This window comes from Pinus tabuliformis, chromosome 6 (genome assembly GCF_031772625.1).
Source record: "Pinus tabuliformis cultivar Carrire ecotype Pingquan chromosome 6, CPIR1, whole genome shotgun sequence".
Classification (NCBI taxonomy): Eukaryota; Viridiplantae; Streptophyta; class Pinopsida; order Pinales; family Pinaceae; genus Pinus; species Pinus tabuliformis.
Window position 1 is genome coordinate 1,092,120,288 of NC_142292.1, and position 21,342 is coordinate 1,092,141,629.

The 21,342-nt window shown below is 36.0% G+C and overlaps 1 pseudogene; it reads left to right on the forward strand.

Annotated features, from left to right (window-relative positions):
* The first annotated feature begins 2,143 nt into the window (after window positions 1-2,143).
* Window positions 2,144-21,342, forward strand: part of LOC149262717 (aspartate aminotransferase, chloroplastic pseudogene) — an 84,559-nt pseudogene continuing 65,360 nt past the window's right edge.

A 21,342-nucleotide genomic window follows, 5' to 3' on the forward strand; every position in this document is an offset into this window, starting at 1 on the left:
GTTATTGTTTGGCCAGCTAACCTTAATGGACAATTGCTGACTTTGGTTAGTACTCGTCTTTTGGTCCCAGTGGCCAGCTGTACTAACCATGGGCTTTTAAATTTAGTGGTTTGCAAACCACAGCTTTCTACCACTTTAGGACTTATATAACTTAAAGTAGCTCCTGGGTCTACTAAAACAGAAACAGCTCGGTCAAAGATCTTACCTTCGAACTCTATCATTGTTGGCTGGTAATCAGCTTGCCGATCCTCCAGTGCTACATTTATTCTGGGCATGGATCGAGCCACATCTCCTACTATTGAAGCTTCGTAGATCTGGGACAACTGATCGCTGTCCTTCCGATGAGGGCAGTTTCTGATATAATGGGGTCTGCCACAACCCCAACACTGAACAGGTGGCCGAGCTGAGCCTTCATTGTCCAATCTAACTTGCTGTTCACTGTATTTGGATTCTGCAGGAGGCTTGAATCTGCTCTGAGTTTTTGCTGGATTTTTAGTGCTGGCTCCTTTCGAAAATCCTTTCTGAAAGCTGCTACGTGTTCCTTTACTACCCATAGGCATTTTACTGCCCCGTTTATCTGTCCAACGCTTTCCAGAATTTTCTCCTTTTGATTTGTTCTGCTGATAACACAGTCTTGCTTTTCGAATTGCTTCATCCATGGTTTTCGGATTATCGAACTCTATCCGTTCTCGCATTGTCAGAGGTAAGATGCTCACAAATCTTTGCACCTTAGCCTTCTCTTCACGAATATAGGGCACGTAGCGAAGCAGGGACGTGAATTTAGTTACAAATTCATCAATGGTCTGCTGTCCAAGCCGCAGATCATGGAATTCTCGCGCTTTTTCATCATAAAAGCGTTCTGTCAGGTACTTCTCTTTAAAATATCCTTGAAATTTTTCCCATGTCACATCCTGTTCACTTATTCCCCGCACCATCTTGACCTCTTCCCACCATAGCGTGGCTTTGGCTTGCAACTGGAATATAGCCAGCCTTGCCTTAAGATGATGATCATATTCATACACCTGAAAATACTTATTCATATTAATCAGCCATGCCTCTGCAGCTTCTTCAGATTCTCCGTCGAAATGAGGTGGTTTAATCTTCCTGAATTCTCCTTGTAATTCCATCCGGGGTCTTTTCGGAGTTTGATATTCAGAAGCGTTAACAGACTTCTCACCTCGCGTCTCTGCCCTGTCTTCTTCTGGTTCAGTATGATAGCTCTGTTCATCTGTTACTCTTGGTTGTTCAGGTCTTGGATGTGACTGCTGTTGATGTTGCTTATCAGATAGACTTTTCAGAATCCTCTCATGTTCAACATTTAATCTTTCGTTATCTGCACGCAACCGGGCCATTTCGTCTTTTAGCTCCTGCACTGTCCTCAATAGTGTCGAGTCAGCATTGCGACCTGCTGCTCCCAATTGTACCCAAAACTCAGAATTTCCCTGAGGTTGTTCCATGTTATCCGGTGGTTCCGGATTTCCATAAGGAGCACTATTTTCTCTCCTCATTCTGCTACTACCTGCTACAGAATAACTCATTAAACAAGTTTAATTCATCTTAGCATATTCTGAACTTTTATCATGATACCATTTATATTCATGTTACTGTAATTTAAATTCTTCCCAAAGGTCACAGAGTTGTAAACCTTGGGCTCTGATACCAATTTGTCACACACTCCCATAGTAAGTAAATTTTTTTAATATTACATGGCAATCTTTTACCTTAATAATAAAACATGGTAATTACATTACTTGATATTAAACAATAAACTTATTAACACAAGCAGCGGATTTCCAATAACTATATATAATAAGGTAGCGGCATAAATTAAAGTTGATACCATACATATGTGGCATGAATATAGTTGGCACGCAACACTGTTATCCGGGGTGATTGACTAAGGTTATATGATTATACATATATGCATAGCGTTTAATTACATAACCCTTTAGAAATCTTCGCCACTACGAAGCCTTCGGCTTACATACAATGCACAGAATTCAATTATCATTAAATAGCAACAGCTACCGTTCGGATTTTTCCATATCCCGAACTTACCTGCATTCAATACATTCGTCCGGCCTCTGCATTTGGTACCAACTGTTCAAACCTGCGTCGTCCATTTGGCAAGGTGGACGGTGCGATGGCACTTGGCCATGTGCTCCCGGAGCTCGAGGTGTTACAATCTGGCTTCTCGGAGAATATTGATTTCGCGCCCATTTCCACCGGCTATCGAACGGTAAACAATGCTTATGGCAGATCAACGGAGGGAAAATATGCCACGAATCGGTCATAGGTATGGAAACTTTATAAACCTATTCCCTTTCTTTCGGATTCTATTGTTCATTTGGTCAAGCGATGAGTTTGTTGTAGCTCTGAAACCCTGTGTAGTTCTCATGCAATTTACAGCTACTGTTAAGGCTATGAAACGATTCAGGTATGCGTTCCTTTATAATTTGCAATGCTTCAATGTTTACTAGCGGTAATATGCTAAGTTTCCTTATAACTCTAATTTGTTACAGTCCCTTTGTCTGTCACGATTTCCAGCTATTACTCAACAGTGTTAGTTTTTATTATACCACTTTTCCATACTGCATTTTATTCTCAGATTTAATTAAGTATTGATTGCTGGTTCAGGTAAGAAGCTGTCGTCGAGCATTGAGGGCAAGGGTAGCTTCCTACGTGCTGTCGGCCGCCCTTAACCAGGTATGCAAATTACTGTTGTTTATTTTGCATTCTCATCACTCGAATCGAAGTCTGAATCCGGCTTCCCTTGAGTAGGGATGTCAGACATTGACTATTTCGATTCGGCTTCCGCATAAACCAGGGTTCTCTGGCAATGAAACGGCCTCTAGCCTTGCTCGGGCGGGACCCCATTGTCGAGAAGCACAGCACTCTGAGCTTCGAATTGATTAGTCCAGGGATTATTTTAGCATGTTTATTTTAAGTTTAAGCCATTCGGCTCATTTTGTCTACGGACAATTATTTGTGAACGAGCTTATAGTTTGACTCTGTCATAGACTGTTTTATTACTTTCCTGTATAAATGAGGCTAACCCTTTTAAGTTCGGTTTGTTCACATACTCTTGTTTACAGTCCTCTCGGCGGATTTTATCTTCTGTCTCCTAGTTTACTATTCTAAGTTTTTCCACACAGAATGATCAATATACAGCTATCCATTTTCATTATGATATTGCTTTAATGTCACAAGACTCACTACAAATATGTTGTTGTATTACAGTTATAATACTTCTGTTATATGATGTATTCTGGTTGATTATGATACCCTGCGGCTTGTTTTCATTTCCGTTCAACTTTGGGGTTTACTTGTAAGTTGGACTGAGAATGCATATACCACAGTTATCGTGCTATTCTGGTCACACATATTGTTTATTTGTTGGATAGTCAAAATACGTTTGTTTTGAATATGCATTCTGTGCATGCAAAGTGCAGAGTTCGATTTCATAATTTATGAGGTTCTTATCGTTCTCCGGCTACGGCTATCCGGTTCCGGGGTTTGGTCTACATTTAAGTTTTCTTTATTTTATGTGGACAACGATGTAACATATATATATGCACTCATCCTTGTTGCGGGACTTACCAGTCCGCCTTATGATTCAGTGCCATGCTGTGAATGCGTATTAGGGGTTTCTACCAAGAACGCATATTCCATCTCTCTCGAATCTTGCTGTACAGAATATATATTTCGTTTGCTTGACTTGTAACTTAAACAGAGGGTCTATGGTATACCCCTTTCATATTTCTAAATGTCATTCAGATAATAAAGACTTGTTTATTCAGATTTATGTCGTATGGTTATTTCTAGATAAAATGCAAGGGTTTGATGCCTGTTTCTTCTTCCAATACAAATGCGTTTCGGTCTCTGTTTATACAAATACTGTTTGATTCTCTTTTTATTTTCAGATAAGAATAATAGTCAACTAACCCCTACTGTTTCCATTTCTTCTCACAGAACAGTATATTAGTTTAGCACAGTACAGTATAAAAGATAACTTCAGTAAATAAATAGTCTCACAGTAGGCCATACCTGTTATTCTGCAAACCTACTTGAGTGCTTGTCAAACCACCCGACCGTAGGAAGAGTTCCTTCTCTGATCTTCCACCCCCAAGCACTTGCAGGTCCTACTCGACCGCAATTACACTGGTCTTGCCAGTAAACGCTATCTGATCCTAACCAGACGTAGCGTACACAGGAAATTCTTTCCTCTTATGCCATCTGATCCTAACCAGACATAGCATGAATGTTTTTTTCTCTTTTCTGCCATCTGATCCCAACCAGACATGGCATTTCCCCTTTTTCCTTTGGGGTCTCAACTACCTCCAGGTAGTTAGGGTTCCACTGTAACTGATTCCTCAGTTACTAACCATGATTAATCATAACTCAATTCAAAAAGTACCAACACAACTGTTTTTCATTCACATAAAATTAATAACAGGAACATATATATTTCTCAAATAAAGTTCTTGTTCAATAATTACTTTCACTATTTACTAGTATTAACTTTTCACAAGGGATGTTACACTCCTAAAACATATATAGGCATTACCGAGGGCTATAACCAAATATCAGAAAATAGAAAATGACACCGACATAAAATACATGACTTTGTAATTCTTAAAATGACCACTGCTTGATATTTCTACACGATTTAATGGTTCTTAAAATGCAATATTATTGAGTACATACCCTGAGGATTCTCTTCAAGGTTTACTTTGGAAAAAAAACTATACACCAGAAGGTGGTTAAGGCCTTCTGCACAGTAACGAATAAGTGTAATGATGAAGTTGTGCTTCGATAAAGTAAAATCTCAACTTCAGAAAGAATCTCTTGCTCTATTTTGGGTTTAGAATCCAAGATTTTCACTGACACCAATTTTCCATCAGGAAAAATCCTTTGTACACTTAACTTCATCTTCCTCTTCCTATCAAATTCCCTCCAAGAAAAAGGATGTCACATAACCGAAGTGGGTTCACAGGATTAGAAAACACTTAGAAAGGAAATTTTCCATTAAAAAGAGATTTTCCATTATGGGCGAGAGAAAGTGAACATTTGGATATTTCACTACCTTGGAGCTGCCATTTTTAATTGGAAAAATAACCTCGTAAATTTCTTGTAATTGAACCCACAAAGGAACTGATTTCATCCATGGAAAATTGAGATTGAAAGCCCCTAAATTTAGGGATTTATTTTACAGTGGCCCCCAATTGTCTCTACATGAAGCATCCCACCCTTTCAAGGCTAAGGAACCTATTGCATGCAATACACTTCCTGCCTGTTAGGAATCCCTATTGCATGCAGTACACTTGCCTGACTGTTAAGAAAAGTTCCAGGTAAATCCAAACATCCTTGAACAACCAACCCTGGGTGCTTATTCTATGGGTGCTTTGCCTCCTATGCATCTACTTATGGGTTTCAATCTAGGTGGGGTGGTTATGAGATTTGTGAACAAGATTTGTATCTGGTGATGAATATGCAATGTGAGGATCTGCATCTGCACCCCATGAATATCAACAATGATTCTTTTTGCATAAGATTTTGCGCAAGATGGGGTAATTACTGCAATGTTATATCATTAAATTGAATGTTGTGATCCTGACTTAGGCATTTGGTAAGCTATCCACCATGATCCTGGAATTAGACTAGATAATCTATATTTATGAATCTAACATTAACAATGTAACTGGTAATTTCAATTGTTAATCCAATAATATAATCGAATACATTACATTTCCAAATTAAAAAAAACACATCATACAAATGTTTTTTTGGAATAAAAACCAATTTAACTTCATTTCAAATAAATTATATAATTCGATATAGATTAAAAAACACATCATAAAAATATGTTCTCTTGAAATGAAAACCAATTTAACCCATTATTTTTTTTAATTGAATCAATAACTTCTATTTTTTTATTATTATTAACATAAATTAAATTAATGTTGTGCATATGAAGTTTTTCTTTTTTAGGCTGTGGTTCACGGACACCTTGGTCAATAGGTGGCGCTACGTCCATGGAAAAATAATCTGGGCTGATCGACCCTGAAGGGAATCTAGCCCTGCGACCCACTAGCAAGGCCTGACCCCAAGGGTTTCGGGGAGATTGGACCCTGTGACCTCCCGATGGCGAGGCACTGATTTTGACCAACTGAACTAACCCTTGGGGCTTGTGCATATGAAGTTGTCCTCTTCTTATATAAAATACTTATTTAACTTTGTCCCCTCAAATCAATAATTTTGTTATTTTTAATTGAAACAATAACCCTGCTTTTATGTTTTTTTTTTAAATAAAAAATTAATATTAGGTATAATTTTGTTTTAATAAACAAAATTTATTTGATTTATAAAATTATCTTCCAGGTTTAACCAACAAAATCCAGATTGAATCTACTTTTTAAAGAGATTTCATTTTTATTAATTGATTTAAGAACCCAATGACTATTACTTTTCTTTTAATTGAATTAAAGTTTTGTGGATAAACCAAGCGAATCCATATTGAACCTAATTTCTAAAGAGACTTCATTTTTAATTGAATTAATAACCCAGTTTCTATGGATTTTTTCAAATTGAATTAATGCCTATATGAACTTGTTTACTCTGTAAACCAATTGAACACGTTACATTTTCAAAGCAAACCAACTTAACCACGCTACATTTTTTTTATTGAATTTAGTACTTTGTATAAACTTGTTTGCTTGGGAAGCAAATTGAGCCTAGTTACATTTTTTAATTGAATTCATACTATTGAATTTAATACTTTGTATAAACTTGTTTGCTTGGGAAGCCAACTGATCCCAGATACATTTTCTTAACTGAATTCATACTTTGTATGAACTTGTCTACTTTGCAAAACAAGTGAAGAAACCTGTTATTGAATGCTGGGAATGTAGTAGGAGTCGAGCAATGGTAGTCTAACAATGGTATGGTGATTTATCTTTTACTAGTTAATAAACCGATGAATTATACTTTCATAATGATGCATTATATTCGGTAATTTATTGTGCATTCCCATGTATAAACTTAAAAATAGTTTGGAAATTGTTTTGTTATTAACATAACATTATATTACTCATTTGGTCATTTTGTGCAGACTTGGTTTGAAGAGAGCAAACTGACTCCTAATGAACTGCAGGGGTTGCATTCAATCTAGTGAGTAATGTAATTCAAAACATAAACAAATGAAAATAATATGTATGTTATAATCATAAAGAATTTAAACATAACAATAAATTGAACACAATATGCTACCATTCTTTTAGTATCTTTCAGGAAGTTTAAAACTTTTAGAGGTTAGATCTAAATTTAAAAAAAAATCAATCGTTTACTATTTTTTCAATGTTTTATGCACACATTGATAAAGGCAATGGCTTTGTCGGAAGTAAATGAACTTGTTAGCCACTGATCAAATAATTTAGTTCATACAGAAGATAGAAACTACACCATGATATGACAAAATCATAACCAACCAATTCTGGAAAGTAACTGTGCAGTATTCGTCAGACAATTATCACTGTGATTCCCTGAGAAATGATAGAAAGTTTATACTTACTAGAATTTGGGATATTTATCACAACCAATAAAATAACCAGCACCATGATGACTTACTTTGAAGCTTAATGTCCCATCCTCACACCTGTGAGTTTCACCACAATAAGCACCATCAGTTCATAATAATATCATTTGTAGTGAACTTCATCTTGAAACATCATTTCAAATCAAATATACCAAACCTAGCGTTTAACAACAAAATTAGTACTCAAAACATTCAGTAAGAGAAATAATTTTTCAATCCATTTGAAAGTATATGTCGAACGACAACTTGGATTAGTACAACAACAACAATTCATCCTATATTCATTGAACAAGACATAAATATATCTCAAATATCACGATCAAAGCAAAATACTACATCGCCTAATAAAGGAAAATAAAGGAAAAGATTCTTAACACTCTTTTATCGGAGGTTATACAATATAAATGTTTTGACAAATAAAAACCATAGGTGCTATTCCTAATGATATGAAATTTGTTAAATATAAGACAACTTTGGGGTTTGAACTGCGGCAAAAGATTGTAAGGTGAAGTGCGAGAGAGTAATCTACAACTCCTTTCGGTTGAAGACTCGTCCAATGAAATTTTGCATTAATTAGTCATTTAACACAGACGTGAGATAGAAGTATGAGGTATGAAGATCCAAATAATTTACAATTTTACAAATTCTTGGTGTTTGAGAAGAATGAGGGGAGTTAGAGATGAAATGGGGAGCTTTACGATAGGTTCTACACTATTTCTCACTAAGTGAGGTGAGACACGCCCTTATTATTAGGTGGGTGTCTTAGAAAAAAGATCATTTCAATGGACATGCTGCATCTTGAAACAAATATCATTTCAATGAATTTTCATCCAGCAACCTGAACGAACCCGAGCGGATGCTAAGTTCCTCACCCGAGTGGAAGCTAACATGAAATGGAATGAAGAGTGGAAGAACAACATGTTTGCAATGCAATGAAGAGGGGGAAGAGGGCGTAGGAGTGTGGTGGAATGAAGGTGGAAGCTGTAAACAATCCTGACAGCCAGAAGTGACAAGTGTAAGCTTGTAAGCTCGATAGGTTTATGCGATGTTGCCTTAACAACTTTGAAAACTTTGCTTCGACTTTCATTTCAAAAACTTTAAATAAAATAGCTTTCCCAAGCTCTCCCTAAGACAACATCGGGGCATGTGAAGCCTGCAATAAGAGGCTAAATTTAGAATCTTGGTTAAAAATTTCATGGCACAAAATTGTTAGCAATAAAATTGGGTTAAGCACTGAAAATTTACAATCAACTGATGACCTAATAGCTAGTCAATGCTCGAGCGAATGCTATAGTCCCTGCCATGCCATATGTAGGGATTAATAAGAGAAAACTGGACAACATGTTTGCATTAATTAACTGCAATCAATAAAAACTACCACACTAATAATGGAATAAAACATAATGTGGAACCTAGGTAGACCATACAAGGATGCAAGAACTTATGTGGAGAAAACTTCCTAGTTCTAAAAATTACACAACACCAAAAAGAACAAAACTCGTTTTTAAATGTATAATATAGAGTATGCCTTATAATCTATTGCTACAGACTAGAGTGGGATATATCCAGCTACTATTTCTATGTGCAGGGTAATAATACAAAGTACCCTCCATCTATTGTTTAAGTATTATAGTCAAAGCACACCTAAGTTGTTGTCTCTCTCCGTTTTGTTTCCAACTGCTCTCTCCTTCCATTCCACAAGTCTATTGCCTTTCTCCCTAACCTTCAACAATGGAATGATTGATTTTTTTTGTTTATTTTAGATGTCACACAACACAAAAAAAAATCTTTTGCACAAACAAATAAAATTTGGGCCAAGTAAAAAATGATGGCCAAAAACCAATGATTTGTGATCACCATTGAAATTGTAAGAACGTGAATTCAAATACAATATGCAAAACTTTAAACGTCAATATTTTTTGGAAGGCCTCATCGTATCTATTTTACCTTTGTGTAAATGGATATAATGCCTCAATGAAAGACTTAAGATGTAGTAGTAAAGAGAAATGATTTAGTTTGTTATTTTAATTTTCCAACACCAAATGTTCACATTGTAAACAACTGAACATCATCTTAACCGAGTTAAACTATTTTTGTCCAAAGTGTTAGTATTTAGATAAAGTCTTTGTTGACGGGATGGAATATGCTAATAATATCTAGGGGGTCTCCCCGGTTTGAAGTCCCAATTAGACCTCACATTATTTGGGATATGTTGGGTTGTGTTATATTCTTTCCACAACTAGCCCCAGTAGTTAAACCGAGGGGTTAGAGGGGGTGCGGAGCCCCCCCTTTGTTGCGCTGATGCGCAGCATGAGGGTCACAGGGGGGCGGTAGCCCCCCTCTACGCGATCTGAGGCAACGCCCCGAGAAATTTTTTTTTGGACCCTATATAAGGTGGGTGAACCTACCTATGGTTTTGTGCATCGTTTTCACACATGGTTTTGGACGCGATGGTTTTCGGTCCATGGTATTTTTTTAGATCTGGTCAAGGGAACTACAATTATTTTCTAATCCAGGGTTAATGGATTGGGGTTTATGGATGCTTCAATGTGTATATATATGTATTGTAACATTGAAAGGAATACAATGAAAATCAATCTGGTAGTCCCTATTTTGGGATCCAGGGGGAAAATCTATATGTATATGTGTTTTATGTGTTATCCTCTCGCCATTGTTTATTTTATGTTTTTAGAATTCATATGGAGGTAATTTCTGTATGGGGTTAAAACCTACCAGAGAGGTGCCCTATCTGGTATGTAGGCTCGACTGCCATCAAGTTGGTTTCGCTCTTGTCTCTCAGATGAAAAGATGTTAGGATGAGGGAAAGAATGAAATTCCTGGAAAACAAGGATGTGATCAGCTCAAGATTGACAACCTGTAGGAAATATACAATAATGTAACAACAAAAAAATAAGAAGAAGCATGCCAAAAAAATGGTTAGTGAGCTAAATCCATTTCAGACATACATGAACAGGAACATTCCAGAGGTTAATGACAAATCGGTTCACAATAAGTTACTAGAATGGCATGTAATAAGAAATCAAGGACCCAAAGAAAACATTCAAGCAATAAACTAATAATCAATTCATTAACATATCATCACATGAGAGGACACATACAAACATGATAGAGATACAGGAAATCCAATACAACCATCATAAATATGCACATGAATCCATACTGAAAGTGAAGATCATCTTATTAATGTTGCCGCAAATACAAGTCCAAGTCGTCCAAATCATCAAGCCCAATAGTGGAACATGGGCTGCTCATACCATCATCCAAAGAAAATCCCTAGCCTCACCAAAAATCACCCTACTAGTTACTAAGAGTTGAGTTCCTGTAGATCTTCAAGCAGAGACAAACTATCTAATGCTAGCCCTAGCTCAAGTGCTAAAAGTCCTTTCAAATGAGGCATGAGGGTATATTTATAGAAATTAGGAGGGTGACCTTTCACCTTCTCCAGTGACCTTTCATTTACCCTCATGGCTCTTGACCTTCCTTACGACTCTCTAATGACTATTTCATACCCAATCGGTCTTCATATAATTGTTAGCATCATCAGAGGAAAAATTTAGATTACAATAGAAAATAAGTTATGAATAGAGTGGAGAAGGTTCTTGGAAAACCTAGAGTAATTGTTCCCAATGTTGTTTCCAGGTCATGAAACAAGGTTGTGTTGTTAACTTATTATACTGAAGGACCATTTGCCTACTATTGCATCTTCCATCAAACAGGTTAGACACAGTTCCTTGGGAAGCTATGTGTATCCAGTTTGCCTGGTTATTGAAACCCTAATTACATAACCTCTATAAGAAACTCTAGCTTCCTCTACATAGGTCAACACTCTCTTTCCCTTCCTTCAAACCATGTTTCTAGAAAATGTCGCCTAGTCATTTTATAGTTGTTTGATTGCTTGCTTTTGAATGACTTCCCATTTAGTTACTATTATAGCGTACAACTTGAGGAATGACTTGTTATTTTTAAGAAAATATGCATAATGGAATGATAGAGGGATTGGTTTCAATATAACAGTAAATGTATTAACAAGTTCCATTCCATGTAATGTACATGTTGCATAACTCCCACCCAAGTATTTACTTTTTTTCTTTACTGTGGCATTGAAAGAATCAAAACAATAGAACTTCCCTCCCTAGAATCATTATAAATTGACATAGATTTGGAAGTACTAGCACCATCATCAAGCATAAAATTGTAGGGCCTTTTCAATGAAGATTGATCAAGTAGTGGAAATGTCTCTCTATTTGAAGTCCATTTCCCATGTCCTTGTTCGAGGTTGAAGCCCTAGTCATTTACACTGGACTCACCCTGTCCATAGTCACCATCTTTAGAAGGAAATAATTGAAGGAATTTTAGTGAATTGGCACTAGCCAACATTGAACTTGAACCAATGCACTAGTTTCTCACTTCTGGAATCACATGTTCTCCTTGTTCAAAATGTGACACATTATCATTCCTCGAATTCATAGGATATGAAATATCAACCTGTGTTGATATATTGGCTTGTATAGGTACTTGACAAGTTCTTTCACCACAAGAGTTCTCATCTCAAAATTTGAGATTGTAGGTAGTTTCATTATTTAAATCCCACAAAGAAGCATGGTCATCATCTGTTGCAATTTCAATTGATTTAATATCAGAAACTTTCTTTTTGAATTCTAGCAAGAAAATCTCAGATTTCATCAGAATAAATTTCCCCAATGCATGATCTATCATGATAATCATTCATTGGGGCCTTTCTTTTATAAACAATGTTAGCGATATCATTTTCTCCACTTTTATTATCTTTATCTACTGATGGCCTTTTGTGCCTAGAATGTGCAATAGAGGAAAAATTGAATAACTTAACTTGTTGACAAGACAATAGATTCCATGTAGCCTCTTTCTTTCTCCCTTGAAGGTGAGGACAATGTAGTTGATTTTGAATGTGAATTTCCATAGGAGCAATTGCTAGAATGTTTCTCATGTTCCTTATGCCCCATGGTTCCTAAATACCTGCTACGATGTCTATGATTTCCACTATCCCTTGCTCCTCGATTTTCTATTTCTACATATTCACTGTCCACCTTCCTCATATCTTGTTTTTCCCAACTACTGTTTTTACCTTTCTCTCTCCTGTTTCCTTTTGTCTGCTACAATTGTTACCCATATCTATTTTTAGTTTCTCTATTATTGCATTTATTCACTTCTCTATTGTCTCCTTTTTGTATGTAACTGCAAGTATCCCATTCTCTCTTATCTTCCTTTATCCTCCGACTAGTATTATTGCAAAATTCTTCTTTGAAACTTTTACTCTTACACATCCAAGGTGAATTTCTAGTCATGTGTATATCTGTGTTCATATATGGAAGAGGAAGAGATAATTTGAACTCACAGATTACATTACTTCTATAAACATGGTCTAAGTGTTACAAACAAATCACATTTCCAAATGAGAGATTAGGTCGCACTTTTGAGGAGGCAATGTGGGTCGCATTTTGATTGGGTTTCTATGGACTATAAAGGCGACCTCCAATAGCCAAGTCACAATCCGAGTTTAGGTCATAACCTTTTGGAGCAAGTCACAACTATGGGAGTGAGTCACATTTTCAATCAAGGGGACAGGTTTCAATGAGAGCAATTCACACTTCTAAAAGCATAACACTGAGGGTACATCTTGCAATTTTTGGGAGGTCACAAATGGATATTGCAATCTTTAGATGGAATTGTGACTTGCAGAAAGAAATGCAACTTGCATAGATCATATCTAGGAATGTCAACATGTGGAGGGTCACATTCGGTATCTGTGACTTGTAGAGAGGTTACATAGTCGCAATGTAGTGCAGGTCACACTTTTTGGTTGTGTCTCTAAGACCCATACTTGTGATTTTATGATGTGTAGCATCAATATTGAAGAAGTTCATAGGTGGATATTGTGATACGAAGAAGGTCATAGTTTCAAAATTAAATGGGCAAGTTGCAAGTCATTCTCTGAACCAGACAAGTTGCATTTGGGAGCAATATACAACATAGGGCCTCCATTTTGTTCCTAGTATATCTCTAGCTTTGAAACTCGCAATCTATCAAGTGAACAGAGAATTAATTGCACTTCTAACAAGCTTCCATGTCTTGACATTATTGAAACATTGCCCTATTTTCCCTAGAGGAGGTGAAGCGTTTCCATTTATATCCACAATGAGATGTTGAAGTAAATTTACCTCTTCAATTAGCTTCTTCACATTCGTATTATGTGGAAAACTAAGTAATTTTGGTAGGCAAGTTATAGAATTTATCATGGCAAGCAATGGGGATCTTAGGTGAAAAAGCATTGAAACTTCTATGGCTAAAACAAATGCACCACGACAAGACTATGCAATATTATTTCCTAGATCATTATCACCACTGGATGGTAAAGGTTTGTTTGATGCTATAAATATTGCATCCAAGACAAGTAACACATCCTCAAGGCAAAACTCTCAACTAAATAATGCTTGCAACCAACATAATGAAAAATATGAGGCCCATCACTAAGCTCAAGAAGATGAATATACATGGATAAGTCAACAAAAACAAGTAAATTATATAAATCACTTGAGACTTCAATAGGAGGAAACCTAGCTAGTGAATCAATTCCATGGGGGTTGATGAAATAGTCTACCATAGCAAGTGCTCCACCTTTTCCACTTAATAATACATCAAACATGAAATATGCATCATGTTCCATAAATGTTGTAGATAAGAGTGCCTTGAGCTCCCCTTTAGCCCCATAAGCATCGCTTCCCAAAAGATAGATGTGACATCCAAATCAAGTTCATCACTGCTCCTTAGTCTACCCAGATTCGCTTCACAAGAAGGGTTTTCACCACTTAAAACAACGAAGATTGATTCAATCTTATCTTCCACTTCACTGGAGTATAAAAGACACCCAACATATGGAAAATACACCCAATGAAACACATTTTTCAATGGTACTTAATGTTCCTTTGACTAGTCTTTCAACGCATTCATGTAGTGCAATATGATCAAGTTTTGAACTATATGTTATGACCATCACCAAACCATTTCACATGGTATTTCATTTTTCTTGCATTTTTTGTCTTTAATTTGGAGCGTTCAATATATAGTCTCTGAATGCATCGTCATATAACCTTTACATTGATCAAAACAAGACTTTTGTAGCACTGAGGCATCACCTTTGTAAGTTATTCATATGGAACACTTTGCAATAATCAAAATATCCTTGGAATTACTTAATAATACCATGATTTTTAGTAGAGTTGGTCCACCTACTACATTTGCACATCATTAGTCACATATGTGCGGATATATATCCATGATAACAAGAAATCACATGTTATATCTCTACACATATAACAAACCTTCTTTCGTGGGCATTTCGAATTACAAAGAAGATCACATAAATTTAATGCATTAATTATTCATATAGGTATATGTAAATGTGTGCCTCACTTTTTTATGGTGTCCATGGGTGATATTTGGTGTGTTTTCCTCCTTTTCATTCTCAAGATGTGTTCCCCATTCCTCAGTATTGGAAAAAACCATATATGTAAGGTAACATTTTAGGTGTATTCTAATGTCATATCTACATTCAATAAATAAATTCAAATCTCCTCTTCCTTACATTAATTTATCATTATAACCTCAATCATTCTTTTCTCCATCAAAGCATTTTTTAGCAATCATAGGTTTCTAGTATTTAACTACTAGGGTGTTTGAATGGGTTGCCTATCACTTGAAATGTAAACCACGAGGACATAGGGGACATGAATAAGGTAGCATATTTCAAAACCGTAATGTATTTAATGGAATGAAGAAGTAGGATCTAATGAGTATTTGCAAAGTGCCGTGTAAATTCGAGCAACCATAAGGTTCGATGTGAGTCAGGTCAAGGAAGATATAGTCAAGTTAAGACATAGAAACATGCATTGAAGCTTTGAGGATCATAGGGGGACCCAAAATTTTGCTTTTAGGCTAAATTTTTGGGTAGTTGGTTTAGCGGCTACAACAATTGTATAACCACTGGTAGAATCTAGCATCTTTGCAAACATTCCCACAACATATCGAGTCTTGTGGATGATGCAAGGAAGTATTGAATAGTTACTGTGGGCACCTATTTAAGTTACCTAAACTTTTACAGATATGTTGTTCCCCTATCTTTGAAATAGGTCGTACAAATATTTACACTTTCATACAAGTCCTGCTGACACATGCAAGTCTTCGATGATGATGCAAAGAACATGATAAAGGGATTATTGTTCACAAAATTTTAAAGCAAGTTTCTAGTGTTTCTTTGTTTCCAGTAGGCCTATTCAGTACCTCGATGGAGTCACTCAAGGAATCACAAGCATTACTTTGCTACCAGCACGCCTATCCAATACCCCAGTGAAGTTGCTTGCATCACCTCTATGTGCAGGAAGCCTTTCTCAATCCTTTACCCTTTATTTGATTAATTTCCTTTTGCGTGCACATGGAATTATTTATTAGGCGTCCATTGCACCAAGGAATATGAGGGATCCAAAATTATTTGATGGGCAAGAGAGATTGTTCCTTGTTTTACAGAAAATGAAAGATTTTTTTATTTAGGTTTGCCTTCATACCATGCTTCTACATCTCATCTCTGATTGACATGTGAAAAGAGAAAACAAACCATTGAAATATTCAGGACCAAGTCAAACATGAGATTCAAGTTACAAATATAGGTCCTTTTAACTGATTAGGGTTCCCCACAAAAACCTGCTCATATTTTCATTGTTAAAGGGTTAAAATCATAGGAAGAATGTTCGGGACACATTTTGATTATTGGTTCTATGAGAGGCTACCTCTTTGAGTAGCCACCACAACCACAAAAAACCATTGGAATTAGGGTTTCAACATTAAGGAAAAGTGACCAGAGAAGCTCTTCTAAGGTTTTGACAAGTGTAAAGAGGGACAAGGAAAGCTCATCATGGCATGCGAGGTATGGAAGGAACATGCATACAACAAGGGTTACAGATGTTCATGTAGTGCCATGCATCATAGAAAGAAAATGTAATGCTAGGTCTACAACCAATCTATGCTACCTAAGGAGATGAAGGCATGATATAATGCAACAGACAAAACTACATGCACTATAGGAAAAACAATGCAGTGAAATGCAATGTAAATGCAAGGAATTATTAGCTAACTGCTATTAAGACAAGCAATGCTCACACAAATATTTCGTAGATGTGATGTAGTGAAGAGTAATGTAGAATGCAATCTAAATACATAATGTCATGCAACAAACTAAACTACCTACAATAAAGGACAAACAACATCAAAAGCATATCTAAACCCTAAACCATAAAAAGAAAATCCAAATAAGACAACCCTAGACTAGTATAAACCTAAAAATCTAGTTTAACGAGAGAAGAGATCAGGTCAGGTGAAATCAAACTTCCAATGCAACCACTAAACTAGTTCCCAACCTGTAAAAAGAAAGGTATTAACAATTAGAACTAGTATAAAGAATTATGCAAAAACACCAATGATTATCGATAAAACATGCAAAAGAGTAAGAAGGCCATGCATGTTGGTAGGAAAGCATGCCAGATAAGATTCTTCAAGCCAACCAACAATCCTGTCATGATATTAAATATGACTAACTTGAAAACCATTTAATTTTTCCAAAAATAAGCATTCATCGAAAACCCTAATTTGAGCCTATTCATGGATTTTGTCAAGGATGTGAGGACCTAACATAACTATTGGCGAAAGATGAAGTGCCTCAACGTTCTAACAATTCCCTGAACCTTCAAATTATAGGTCATCAAATATCAGTGGTTTCGTAAGATCAACAGATGAATGCAGATGTTCATCATCAACTGTTACATCAAAATCATTATGGATTATGTTGCTAGTTTGATTATATATTCAAAAACTAAGAGACTAAAATTTGAAAAGATCAAATTCTTCTAATTTCCAAGATGAACATAAATCAACTAGATTAGTCTTAAGAAAGAGATTAGTCATGTGATATATTCCCTCGGACACAGTAGAATGTAAGACAACGACATCTTTTACATGATCAGAATCTACACCAGCTAGGCAAGAATCAAAAGGATTTGAAGAAATGATTGGCATACTCTCTTTAGTGAACAAATCAGAGTACAAGGAGTGGTGCATATCAAAATCATTCAAAAATCATCCTTCACTAGGCGAGATGGTGATGGGAGAGGAACCATTGGAGGAAACCCTAATCTGACCTAGTTTAGGGATCTCGTCAAGATCATGAGAACCTTACATAACCATTAATGGAAACTGAAGTGCCTCAACTTCCTGAGAAGTCCTTAAACTATCAGAATATTGATCATCAAATTTCGGTGGCTTGGTAAGATCAATGGGTGAATATGAATGATAATCATCATAGGTTTCAATGAATATGTTTTCAATAGAATGATAATCGCTAAATCCACCAAATTGATTGGATTGGGCATTTGACACATAAGACTCTTGACGGATAAAGAATGAATATGAGTCAACTAGAAGACTTTCTTGAACTCTTCGAGATGTAGAATCCTTCTCTTCACCTATTATAAATGGTAGATGGAGAATATCATGAACAACAAATTCAATATTTTCATCTTCAGATTGTGAGAAAACACCATTAAAAACTTTATTACAACCTAAAACAATATGATAAAGATGTAAAGGGTTTGAACAAAACATTGGTTTAGAAAATCCATCAAAGAAATTAGGAAAGACTGGATGAAAATGATTAGGTGAAGAGATATTGCTTCCAACCCAGTCTGGTTCATAAATCAAACCCAAGATGTTAGTGACAACTTGAGAAAGTAACGGATTGACATGCATGTTATGCATGATAGCCTGAATTGAACACCCATCATAATCTGAGAGAAAGCTTTGTGCCAAGGTCATGGATGAAGGAGAATGTAGAGGATACCTAGAAGAAGCGTCACTTATAACTAGATCTGATTCGAGATTTTGGTTTAGCATCAAAAGATCAATCCTTGTATTATTCTCAGTGGAATTGATTGCACACTGAGTATTATCCAGGACAAGACCCAAGTCATTACACACAGGTGAATGAGGGCGCACAATATGAGGGGATTCATGAATATATTTAGGACAATGCTTAATAGCTTCAAGTTAGGTCTTACAATAGGGGGAGGTGTTTTATCAACTTGATTCTCAGGTTGTCTAATTTCACCAGATGTATGAAAGCTTCGAAAGTAATAAAACTTGGTCCATTTCCCTGCAAACACTCTTCATCACCTAGATGGTTAATGACATAAATTTCATTACGTAATGAAAGTGAAGGAGGATGAAGAATTTCACAGACAATAATTTCCTCCTAAGAGGCTTGATAATTTTCCCGACTCACAAAAATTGGCAAGACCAAATTAGTGATAATATCTAGTTGATTTACAACTTGTATATTACCAGAATCAGGATTCATTTCAAATTCAAATTGTTGGAGAGACAAAAAACAAATCGTTGAATTTTTTCACTCAAATACACCCAATCCACATCTCTTTTAGTAAATTGATGACAAAGATGAATAAACCTATCAACAAAATATTCTAATTATTCTTTGGGTTTCATTCTAAGTTGATTTATCCTTTTAAACACATCTTGATAATTGTACCTATCAAACTATTGATGGAGCTCATTGATGAGTTGCTTGAATGAATGGATATAAGTAACTAGTAATGTGTGTCACCATTTCTTGACATGATCTTCAAGCGTGAGGGTGAACAATATACCAATAACATCCTTACAATGTATTCCATTAGAAATAAAAAAATGGATAACTTGAAACATGTTTCCTAATACAATTGTTTGACCCTTGCCATTAAACTTAAACTACGGCAAGTGATAAACCATTTCCATGGGCACTGAAAGATTAATACTTTTAGAAAAACAACCCAGAATAGAGATTTGGGAAGGATCCATTTTGAGATATGATATTAAAATAAATTCTCCACAGGCTCAACTTGTCATCCGACCCTCCTTCTAGTGCCAAAAATCTGTTGACGGGTTGGAATGTACTGAAAATAGCTAGGGGGTCTCCTCGGTGTGAAGTCCCAATTAAACCTCACACCGTTTGTGATAGGAGCCCCATCCGATATGTAGGCCTAGCTGCCAAGATGTTGGTTGTGCACCTCGCTGTCAAATGAAGAGATGTAAGGATGAGGGAAAGAATGAAATGCTCGAAAAACAGGGATGTGATTAGCTCAGTATTGATAACCTGTAGGACCAGATATAAGAATGTAACAAAAAAAAAAAAGAAGAAGCATGCCAAAAAATGGGCTAGTGATCTAAAACCATCTCAGACATGCATGAACAGGAACATGCCAGAGGTTAATTGCAAATTAGTTCATAATAAGTTATTGGCATGGCATGGAATAAGAAATCAAGGACTTTAAGTAAATATGCAAGCAATGAGCTAAGAATAACTTCATTAGCATATCACCGCATGAAAGCGTACAACCATCATAAAGATGCATGCGAATCCATGCCAAAAGTGAAGAAATTATTAGTGCGGTTGCAAATACAAGTCCTCCAAACCATCAAGCCCAATAGTGGAACATGGGATGCTCATACCATTATCCGAAGAAAAACCCTAGCCTCAACACAACTCACCATACAAGCTACCAAGATCTGAGTACCTCTAGCTCTTCAAGCAGATATCAACTATCTAATGCTAGTCCTAGCTCAAGTGTTAAAAGTCATTTCAAATAAGGCATGAGAGTATATTTATAGAATGAGGAGGGTGACCTTTCAACCACTCTAGTGATCTTTCATTTACCCTCATGACTCTTGATCTTCCTTACGACTCTCTAATGAATATTGCATAATCAATCAGTCTCCATATAACTGTGAGCATCATGATAAGAAACATTTTCATTACAATAGAAAGTAAGTTATGAATAGAGTAGAGAAGGTTCTTGGAAACCCTAGAGTACTCGTTCCCAATGTTGTTTCCAGGTCATGAGACAAGGTTGCGTTTTTCACTTGTTGTACTAAATCACCATTTGTTTTCTACTGTATTTGTCATCAAGTAGATTAAACACAGTTCCTTGGGAAGATATGTGGAGCCAATTTTCCTATTTTTTGAAACCCTAATTGCACAACCTCTGTGAGAAACCCTAGCTACCTCTACATAGATCAACACTCTTGTTCCCTTCCTTCAAACTGCATTTCCATAAAATTTCGCCTGGATATTTTATAATTATTTGATTGATTGTTTTTGAATGACCTCCCATTTATCACAATTATAGCCTACAACTTGAGGAATGACTCTTTCTTTCTAGGCAAATGTGAAAAATGGCATGATAGAGGGATTGGTTTCATTATAATAGTAAATGTATTAATGAATTACATGTAATGTAATGTACATGCTACATACACCTGTTGCCTCAGTATCAGGGAAAAAATGAGAGTGTAAGTTTAACATATGCATCATTTTGATCTGATTGTTCAATGGCTTTTATAACTCATACCCAATTATTTCCTTGTTTTCTATACTGTGGCATTGAAAGAATCTAAACAATAGAACTTCCCTCCCTAGAATCATTATAAATTGAAATATATCTGGAAGTACTAGCACAATCATCAAGCATAAAATTGTAGGGAATTTGCAATGAAGATTGCTTAAGTAGTGGCAATGTATCTCTATTTGAAGTCTATTTCCCATGTCCTTGTTTGAGGTTGAAGTCCCATTGTCCCAGTCTTTTGCAATAGAC